The sequence below is a fragment of the Melozone crissalis genome, unplaced genomic scaffold (genome assembly GCF_028551555.1).
Source record: "Melozone crissalis strain CALT ecotype California unplaced genomic scaffold, PUWL_Pcris_2 ptg000073l_1, whole genome shotgun sequence".
Taxonomy (NCBI): domain Eukaryota; kingdom Metazoa; phylum Chordata; class Aves; order Passeriformes; family Passerellidae; genus Melozone; species Melozone crissalis.
In genome coordinates this window covers 688594-699229 of record NW_026535850.1, presented here as the reverse complement: position 1 = coordinate 699229, position 10636 = coordinate 688594, and positions in this window count along the sequence as shown.

Genomic DNA, 10636 nt, shown 5'->3' with positions numbered 1-10636 from the left:
CTCTCCAAAATGGACAGGAAAAGGAAAATTAAAGATGCTGTAAAGCTCTTTGCTTAAAATGCAGAAATGCCCAGTGCCCTGGCATTGCTTGCAGGGCTGTTTTTCTCTCAGAGTTGGTGCTTTGTTGCATTTTTCTGTCATACTAAATGTGTTTAATAATGTGTTCATTCCTTTACACATATAAACTTTATAGATCTATAACTGCAACCCCTGCAGAGCATCTTCCACCTTTCCTTCCTTGTGCTTCAAAATGTTGGGACACAAATTAGCCAATTTTAAATTTGGAAATAAATAGAACTACACAGAAAATTGTTTCAAAGCTGTTTCTGGCATTAGAAATTCTGGTTTCAAAGAACTTCTGTTCTTTTACATTGACTCTGTTTTTCTTAACACATAAATACTTAGTGGAAGAAATGTAGCTGTTAAATGAATGTTCTTTTACCTTTTACCAGAGGGATGTCCTGGGTCCTGACAAATCTTGGTTCCACAACAATGACAAACCCTGCTTCAGAGCCTAGACATAACAACAAAATTACAAGTACATCTTAATCCCCGAGCCCTGAGCCCCCTGCCCATCACTGGGGACTCTGGGGGTTTCCCCCCCCTGCCCCAGTGTAGGATTGATGGGGGTAGCACGGTCGGGATGGACGGAGATGAGAGATCTCTGCAGCCAGGTCGTGGAACTTGGGGTTTATTGCAAAGGGCCTGGCTGCAGGGCCCTGCTGGGATTTGGGGTTTATTGCAAAGGGCCTGGGTGCAGGGACCTGCTGGGATTTGGGGTTTATTGCAAAGGGCCTGGGTGCAGGGCCCTGCTGGGATTTGGGGTTTATTGCAAAGGGCCTGGGTGCAGGGCCCTGCTGGGATTTGGGGTTTATTGCAAAGGGCCTGGGTGCAGGGCCCTGCTGGGAGCTGTAGCCACAGCTGGAGCAGGCCCGAGAGAGGAGAGGGGGAGAGAGGATGAGAAGGTAAGAGAGTAAAAGCCTAAGAGAGTAAAAGGGGTAAGAGCATCTAAGGCAAGAGCTAAGAGACAAGAGGTAAGAGCAAGAGTAAGAGAGGTAAGAGCTAAAACAGCAAAGTTCCCATTACAATATAATAAATCTTCTTCTGTGTTGAATATTCTGATTCTCACTAACCAATCTAGTACAAGATACAAATCCTACAGCATTTTCATACCACCTAAAAGAATCATTACATTACCATACTGTGCTACATTTTAAACCTTAAAAACTCCTCTGTGGACCCCTTCAGTAGGGGCTGCTCTGACCCTGGGACCTGCCTGCAAGCAGAAGGAATTGTTCCATCAAAAGGGGATTACTTTCAGCGGCCACACCGTTGTTTTCCCGTTGTTCAGTAACTAAGGGATCTCATACCTTGCTTTCATTTCAATCTCGCTTATAGTTTCCATATTCTCAAAATCTTTTGCCAGACAATCATATTTGTAAGGCTTTCCTGTTTCATCTTCCCCAACACCCCAAAGCCGGCGCTGCTGCGGCTGTGGGACAGAGGGGGTGCGAAAGGGGGATCCGGGCTTGGAGCGGGAGGAAGGGGAGGGAGAGGAGAAGGGGAGGAGCAGGAACAGGAGCAGCACGGAGGGAGCAGCCCGAGGAGGAGCAGCAGCAGGGCAAGGAGCATTGCGGGGTTCCACGGCGAGCCCGCAGCTCGGCTGGGCCCGGCAGCATCGCATTGCCCCGCGTCCCGCAGGTGAGCGCCGAGGGGAAGCGGCAGCTCCGGGAGGGTTTTTGGTGGGGAAGAGGGGAATTCTGCTGGGGTTTGGACCTTGCCGATTCCGGAGTTATGAAAAGTGCGTATTGTATGGCTCTATGCAGATATTTACTGTGGGAATCCATAGAATCAGAGGCTTTTGGGAAAGCTGCAAAAGGCAGGCCTCAGAGACAGCAGAACTGTGAGTAGAGCGCAGCCATGAGATAGGTCAGCAGAAAAATTATTTAAACTGTAGAAAAAGCAAGGGCAAATAGAACAATGCCCTGTGTATTAACGCTTGTCTGAATAGCTCTCTAAGCTGCAGAAAGTTTATTTAGCAAGATATTAGGAAAGTTGAAGCTTAAGAATGGAGCTCAGTGCGTTGTGTTTTAAGGCTTACAAGCAGGTATTGTATTTGAAATAAGCAAGCATTGTTTTAAGCAAAGGTATGTGTGCTTATGGTGTGTGAAAAACGGCAATCACTTGTTTTTAAAATTTTAAAAGTTTAATAGCAATAAAATAGTTCTAAAAATAGTAATATAATTAGAGTAATAATAATTTAGACAATTTGAATTAGGACAATACGAGACAACAAATATAAAGAGTTACGGACGTCTGGGTACCTTTTTCTGGGCAGCACAAGCCCGAAAAAGGACCCCCGCTAACGAAGATTAACCCTTAAAAACAATAGCCCATTGCATATTCATACACCTCATAGATGACGCATAAATTCCATTCAAACATAGGATTCTGTGGTTCTGGTCAGTGTCAGCTTCTTCCTCTGAATCCTAACAGCACCTTCGAGGCGGGAAGAAGTTCTTTTCTTCTGATAAGAGGGCAATAAATTCTTTTTCTCTGAAAGATTTAGGTGTCCTGTGGCTGCTATCTTGCTGCAAGTCCTTTCTTTAAAAAAGTATCCTACATAGCATTGTTTCTATGTTAACAATTTTTATAACCTAAAACTATATTTAACATGGTACTGAAGAGAATTAATACAGCATTACTTTCTAACACAACACATATAATGTTCATTTAATATTTGCAAAAAGCCAATCATAAAATACAGGCATTTTCCCATTTACCATATGTATTTTGATGTATTGATTAGTAGTGCTGTATTAACAGTTTAAAAATAAATGTAGTCTTGTAATTAGAAGGTAACTTTTGTAGTTAAAAGAAGAACTATGTCAGTGAGGTTTTTTTAAAGAAAGGAATGAGGCACTTGCATCAGATAGCAGCCACAGGACACCTTAATCTTTCAGAGAAAAGAATTTTTTGCTCTCTTTTCAGAAGAAACAAACTTCTTCCTGCCTCGAAGGGGCTGTTAGGATTAGAAGGAAGAAGTTGATGATGGCCAGACAGAATCCTGTGTTTGAATGGAATTTATGCATCATATATGAGGTGTATGAATGTGCAACGGGTTATTGTTTTTAAGGGTTAATCTTTGTTAACGGGTGTCCTTTTTCAGGCTCGTGCTGCCCAGAAAAAGGTACCCGGACATCCATAATTCTTTGTATTTGTTGTCTTGCATTGTCCTAATTCAAATAGTCCAAATTATTATTACTCTAATTGTATTACTATTTTTAGAACCATTTTATTACTATTAAACTTTTAAAATTTTAAAAACAAGTGATTGGCGTTTTTCACAGGAGTTGAGTCCCAAATATATTTTGGTGTCGCTGAGAGAGGTATTTTTAATTCATTTGATGAGGGGATATTTTTGGATCTCTCAGGAATGCAAAGGGGAGCAGGGGAAGCATTGAGTGCCTGGAGTGGAGGGATGCTGGGGAAAGGGGACCCTGGAACACCTGATATAAAATTTCAATGGTCAATCCAAATTTTACTTCTATACCTTTTATTTTAAAGCAAGCACGCAGTGCTGGGTGGCCGAGGAGTCACTGCTCCACTCACAGCACACACAGTTCAGTAAAGTATATATACTGTTTTTAAGCCTACAAAGCATTTTCCAATGTGCTTGGTTAGTCCAAATTAGCAAATATCAATAAGCTGGGAGCAGTAATTTCATAATATTTCTAGGTTATCCTTGATTCCTATCCTTGTGGTTGTCTGGAGGGAGGCCTTACACTGGTGTCTGCTACATGATTTTGTCAAGTACATCAAGCTTTTTATTATACATAAGCTTTTAATTGCTTTGTTGCAATATCTCTTAGCTTTACCCCAACTTCCTCTAATTTGTTCTAAGCATCAGTCATCTTGCTACCTCATCTCTTTTGCTCTACTATACTTCTTTGATTTTGATGCTTTTTTTGGCTGTTTGGTCAGAAAGTTTCAAAACCTTTCTTTGTGTCTATTTTGGACACAGCAGATAGAAGCATTTGCTGATTCCATTGCCAATTGGCACAAATCACAAAAACAATTTCCACAGAATCAGGGGAGGGTGAGCCCTGGGACCCCCCAAAACCCCCTCATCATGCCTGAGCAGGACCCGGGAGAGGGGGAATGCCCAGCCCCCCAGCAGCTCTGAGAAGAGGGACCCCCATAACCCCAAAGTGAGGACACTGGAAACAGGGAACTCCTGGGAGAGGTTTTTGGACTCCTTGATTTTTGGAGGTATTTCTGGCCACCAGACACCCGGTGACTTCTAGAGATGGACTTGCCCAGTGGGACCATCAAAGGCAGTGCACTCACATCTTGTTTTTCCCCCAAATCAGGATTTCCCATTCCCAAACCTCATCTGGATGGAGAAGGCTGTGAGGAAGAGGAAGATGCCCCAGGGCACTGAGGCAGGTGAGGAGGAAGTCAGTGCCCCTTTTCCCCTCTGTCCTGCTCCATCTCCCAGCCCAGCACGGCCCCAGCTGCAGCACAGCCCCACTGCTGATGCTGTCCAGCCAGGGATGCACTGGGGGGATCTCCTTCCCCTTGCCTGTGGCACGGAGGCAAATCCCATCCTCTTCTTGTCCTTCCTCCCCCAGGGAAGGAGCTGAGGATGGAGACCAGGGAGGACAAATCCCCATGGCAGAAACTCGTGGAAGAGGCCGTTTTGAGTGGCTCCAGGGCACAGGAATCCACCGGGGCGGAAAAGCCCCGGAGATCCCACAGGAGGAGGGGCTGCAAACCCAGCCCAGGGTGCTCCGAGGAGGAAAGACCCACCCTGAGCCAGGAAGGCAGCCAGAGATCTGGCCAGAGCGCTGAGGTGGTGGTCCATGAGCAGCTTGATGATGGCAAGAAGCCCCACCAGTGCTTGGAATGTGGGAAGAGTTTCGGCAGGAGCGACCACCTGCTCATCCACCAGAGGACCCACACCGGGGAACGGCCCTATGAGTGTGGGGAATGTGGGAAGAGCTTCAGGATCAGCTCCCACCTGATCGTCCACCAGAGGATCCACACCAATGAACGGCCCCACAAGTGTGGGGAATGTGGGAAGAGCTTCAGGATCAACTCCAACCTGATCGCCCACCAGAGGATCCACACCAATGAACGGCCCCACAAGTGTGGGGAATGTGGGAAGAGCTTCAGGATCAACTCCAACCTGATCGCCCACCAGAGGATCCACACCAATGAACGGCCCTATAAATGTGGAGAATGTGGGAAAGGGTTCAGGAGGAGCTCCAGCCTGAAACTCCACCAGATGATCCACACTGGGATACGACCCTTTGTGTGTGGGGAGTGTGGGAAGGGCTTCCGTGACAGCTCCCGCCTGATCATCCACCAGACAATGCACACTGGGGAGTGCCCCTACACGTGCTCAGAGTGTGGGAAGAGCTTCATTGAGAACTCCAGCCTGATTCTGCACCAGAGGATCCACACTGGGGAGAGGCCCTACAAGTGCAGGGAATGTGGGAAAAGCTTTAGGCAGAGCTGCCATCTGAATGCCCACCAGAGGATCCACACTGGGGAGAGGCCCTATAAGTGCAGGGAATGTGGGAAAAGCTTCATCGACCCCTCCGGCCTGAGTGTCCACCAGAGGATCCACACCGGGGAGAGGCCCTACAAGTGCGGGGAATGTGGGAAAAGCTTCTGTCAGAACTCTAAGCTGACTGCCCACCAGAGGATCCACACTGGGGAGAGACCCTATGAGTGTTCTGAGTGTGGGGACAGGTTTCAGAGCCGATACCATCTCCTCAATCAGCAGATTCACACAGAATAGAGGCCCTTCTGCTGCCCTGACTGCAGGGAAGGGCTTTTAGAAAAACTCCACCCTCGTCACCCACCAGCGGATCCACACTGGGGAGAGGCCCTGACAGTGTCCCAAGTGTGGGAAGAGCTTCTCCCAGAACTCTGCCGTGACCCAGCACCAAGGGAGGCAGCAGTAAGGGATGCCCAACAGGTGCCCTGTGTGCAGGAAGAGTGTTACCTTGATTTTTAAAGATTTTCTGAGCCTTCTAATGTTTACATTCTTGTAGCAAACTTTCTCAAACACTTTCTGTAAATAACTTCTTGTTTGGCATTCTTTTATAGAAAAAGAAAAATTTGATGGACTGTTGGTTTGTCCAGTGTCATTGGAGAGGTGGCACTTTCACCCTCCAATCCACGGTCGCTTTTAGAAAATTATAAATGTTGGAGTCAGGAAATAAACTTCCCTTTTCTTCCCCTTGAGAGCAGCAGTGTGTGCACTCGTGTTGTTTTGTGTCCTACAGTGACAGGAAGAGCTTTGAGCGCTGCTTCAACTCCATCCCCCATTGGGGACCCCCACTGGATGGTCCACAGTGACCCTCGCTGTGCAGAGACTTGGTCATCCATGGTCCTGGTGATCCATGTTGGGAAGACACCTGGCTGGTGGTCTCCACGTCTTCCTGGCTCCCCTTGGGCACTTGGACACGGCCAGAGAAAAATCAATTGGGATGCAAACAGACATCAGAATTTCACAGTGGACAGCACAGTTTTTTACTTTCGACCCCAAAAAAGTCTCATCTTTTGCATCCTATCATTTTTCGGGTGGCATCCAGAATTCCAAATGGTGTTGGAGGTCTTTTCCAACCTGAATCGTTCCATGATTCTAATTCTCTCTGGCCCACCAGCATCTTCCACAGCCAAATGGTGATTGACTGGGGCCAAACCCAGGATTTTGGAGACAATGGAGTGGAAATCTTTCTAGAAAAGGTCCTTTCTACCCGCCCAGGCACACGGATACTCAGCCAGCATGGACATGTAAATGCTTTTATTTTGGCCTTTTTTTTCTTTCATTTTTCATTATCCTTCACCCAACATTGGGGTAAATATAAAGACATTTAACTCACACACACATGGTGACATTGTGGGACATGGGTGGGGACATGGTAGGGATGGGGACAAGGACCTGGGTGGGGATGTGGTGGGGATGGGGACAAGGACCTGGATGGGGATATGGTGGGGATATGGTGGGGATGGGGACAAGGACATGGCCGTGGATGGCGATATTGGGCATGGGGGGTGTCACAGATAGAGATGGTGACATGGGGCTCTATGGCCATGGAGGAGGGCATGGGGGACATGGCCATGGATGGTGACACAAGTGGCCTAGAGACAAGTCCATGGGTTGACGTGTCCATGCCATGGGGTGTCCCATGGCCAAGGACAACACATCCCCACCACCACCATGATGCTGTCCCTTTCATGCTACCATTTATTCCCTGCTCCTCCCCACTGTCACCCCACTGTGAACCCAGCCAGGGACAGGGGTGACATTTGGGGACACTCCTGTCCCCACTTCAGCACATACCTGGGGCCAGCAGAGAAGGGGACGAAGGACGACGGGGACCGTTCCTTGCTGTTCTCCAGACTGAACCTTAGAGGACTGAACTCCTGGGGTGACACCGACACAGTCACACTGAGGGGACACAGCTGTCACCACCATGGTGACAGGGACACCTCATAGGATGACCCTACCTCAGCCTTGGGCCAGAGGTCTGGGTTGTGGTGGGTCCCGTAGATGCTCATCAGGCAGATGACCCCTGGTGGGATGGGAATGGCCACTTTAGGGACAGCAGATGAGGGTGGGTGGTGACACTGGGGACACCCTGGCCATGCCATACCCTTGGGGATGACACAGCCATCACACAGGGGGATGTCCTCGGTGCAGCGCCGGGACACAGCAGTGACAGGAGGGTGCAGCCGCAGGCTCTCCTTGATGCACATGGTGGTGAAGGGCAGCTGGGACAGGTCGTCCCTGGGGACAAGCGGGGGTGGCACCGTGTCCCCAAGCCACATGACCGGGGTGGCCCTGGGGACATCTCACCATTCAATGTCTGCAGTGTCCCGGCCAGCCAGGAGCTCCTGGACCTGCTGGTGGCATCACTCCTGGTGCTCAGGATGGCCGGCCAGGTTGTAGAAGGGCCATGCCAGGCCATGGTGTCATGGCCTGTGGGGACACTGGGTGAGTGAGGGGACACTGGAGTGGCTCCTCCCCAGTGGCACCTGGGAGCTCGTGCTCACCCTCAAACATGAAGGTGTCAGCCTCAGCCGCGATGTCCTCGTCCGATAGGGTGCGGCCATTCTCATCCTGCAGGGGCAAGAGGAGCCACGGGCCACTGGGGCCACCAGTCTGTGGCCACCATCCCATCCATGGCCACCACCCTATGGCACCACCATCCCACTGGCCACCAGCTCTATGGTCAGTGCTGCCCATGGCCACCACTGTTCCCCTGTGGCCACCAGTCTATGCCCAAGCCTCCCATGGCCACCAGCATCCTACTGGCCTCTATGGCCAATCCTTCCATGGCCACCACCACTCTCTTGACCACTTCCATGTCCCCATGGCCACTACCCCAGCCCCACCTTGGTGAGCAGCAGGATGTACTCGCTGGGCTGCCTGTACCAGGGACAATGGGGGGACACTGTGGCCACCAGCATGGATGATAGCAGGACCATTGGGGCCACCAGAATGGCCAACAGGGACAGTGATTGGACAGGATGGCCAGTGGGGACCATGGCAGAGCCAGCACAGCCACCAGGATGGCCAGCAGGGACAATGGTAGGGTCACCAGGGCCACCAGGATGGCCAGCAGGGACAATGGTAGGGTCACCAGGGCCACGAGGATGGTGTCATGATCCACTTGTACAAGCGGGGGTCATGATGGTTCGTTAACTGATCTCAGAGTGCAAAAGCAACACGGAAGGGGATTTTGGTATTAATCAAAACAAATGCACCTTTAATTGAGTGCCCACAGCAGATGTGATGGAAGGATTAGAAAGGAGAATAAAGGATAGAGAGAGAGAGAGAAAGAGGGGAGGAATAGCTGCCAATGGAGAGACGAAACCCTCGTGGTCCAGCCAATAGATCCGTCTTGTCACGTCAGGGAGAATCTCAAAGTCTTGGTTCTATTGTAGTCCTCCACCAAGGGGGGGAACAGGTAAGTCTATTGAAACCACCGAGAGGGAACAGGTAAGTTTACAGACAGTCCATGTTCTCAGCAGTGAGCGAGACCAATTGTTTTCTTGGTCCAGGGAACACACCTGCAGGCAACACTTGGCAAACATCTCGCTTCAGTCCGGCCAGCCCCTGTGTTAGAGTTATAGGGGTGTCAGTCTCAGCCCTTGGGAGGGGGCTTCAGTCTCCGTCCATCACAGTGGTCATGAGGCAGCTGAGGGAAACCTCAGAATGTCTCTTACAGATGATCAGTGGGGACAGGTGACAATCACTCCTGGCCGTGGCTCTCGTGGCTGAAGATGCACTTCTGGAGCGTGTCCAGGGTGAGGAGGCTCAGGGGCTGCAGCACCTCCAACTCCACCGGCCCCCACCAGCTGCCACTGCTGCTGCCGCCCACTTACGGGGAAGGACTGGGTTGGGGAGGGAACAGGGAGGAGATCAGGGACAGGAGAGAGGGGATAAATTGGGGGGTGGGACAGGAGTGGGAGAGGGGGAGGAGTTGAAGAGAGGGTGTGGAACAGGAATGTGGTGATGAATGAGGGGTGGGGTTGGGACTTGGGGGCAGCTTTGTGTTTGGGGTATGGGACAGTACAGAATTTGGGTACAGGACGGGGCTCGGGGTGCAGGACAGGACTCAGGATGCAGCAGTGGGTGCAGGACAGAATTTTGGGTGCAGGACTGTCCTACGGTGACGTTATGATGCTTGTATCCCCATCTATGTGTTCTGTTTATGCTGGATATTATGTTCTGTGCCTTCAAGACTGGCTCTGAAGAGTGAAGTTTTGTTTTGGTTTTGTTATCAGCCTCTCCCCCACGGCTGGTGGGACAAACAGGCAGGACAGTACATGGTGCTGCTTTTGCTTTTTGCTTGGCTTTATGCTTTGCTCTTGCTTTTGTTTCTGCTCATTAGTTAGTTTAACTAAGCACTCCGAATTTTTCCCTGGACTGTTTTTCCTTTCCCTTTTTTGGAACCACTCAAACCTGCTCTGGACTGGGACTTGGGAACACCGAGAGTTTGCACCTTGTGGCTGCAGCAGCTGCCCCAGCACCGGAGGGACTGAAAACAGAGCGACCACTCCCAGGAGAGACTTTCTGAATTTGTCATCTTTTTCAGAGTGGTGAAAGAGTGTTGTCACCTGGTATTGTTCATTCTGTGTGCTGGGGGTGCTTTGCCTGTTAAATGAACAGGTTCTTTCCACTTCTCTCCAGGGAATCCTTCCTGACCCAGTTGTGGGGAGGGGCAATGTGTGTTTGCTTCCTGGAGGAGCCCCTTTGGAGATTTTCTCCCAAATTTGCCCTAAACCAGGACAAAATTTGGTGCCCAATGTGTGGGGCTTGAGAGAGAGTGGAAAAAACCCTGTTCTGACTGCATTTTGGTTGCCATTACTCTGTGTTGGTATCAAGCAGTTAATGGCCATGTTTTTTGAATTCATAATGTCTCTTGGGGTGGAGGCTTGCATGCATTTCTGGTCCCCAGGTGCAGAGGATCATTAACGGGATATCACACCATGATCAATATGATCAAGTGAAACCAATTTATTACAAAAAGCAAGCCATATTTATACTGTTCTCTATTGTTCACACCTCAAGCTAATACATGATTGGTTAAGTCCTTTTTACGCGCGAATT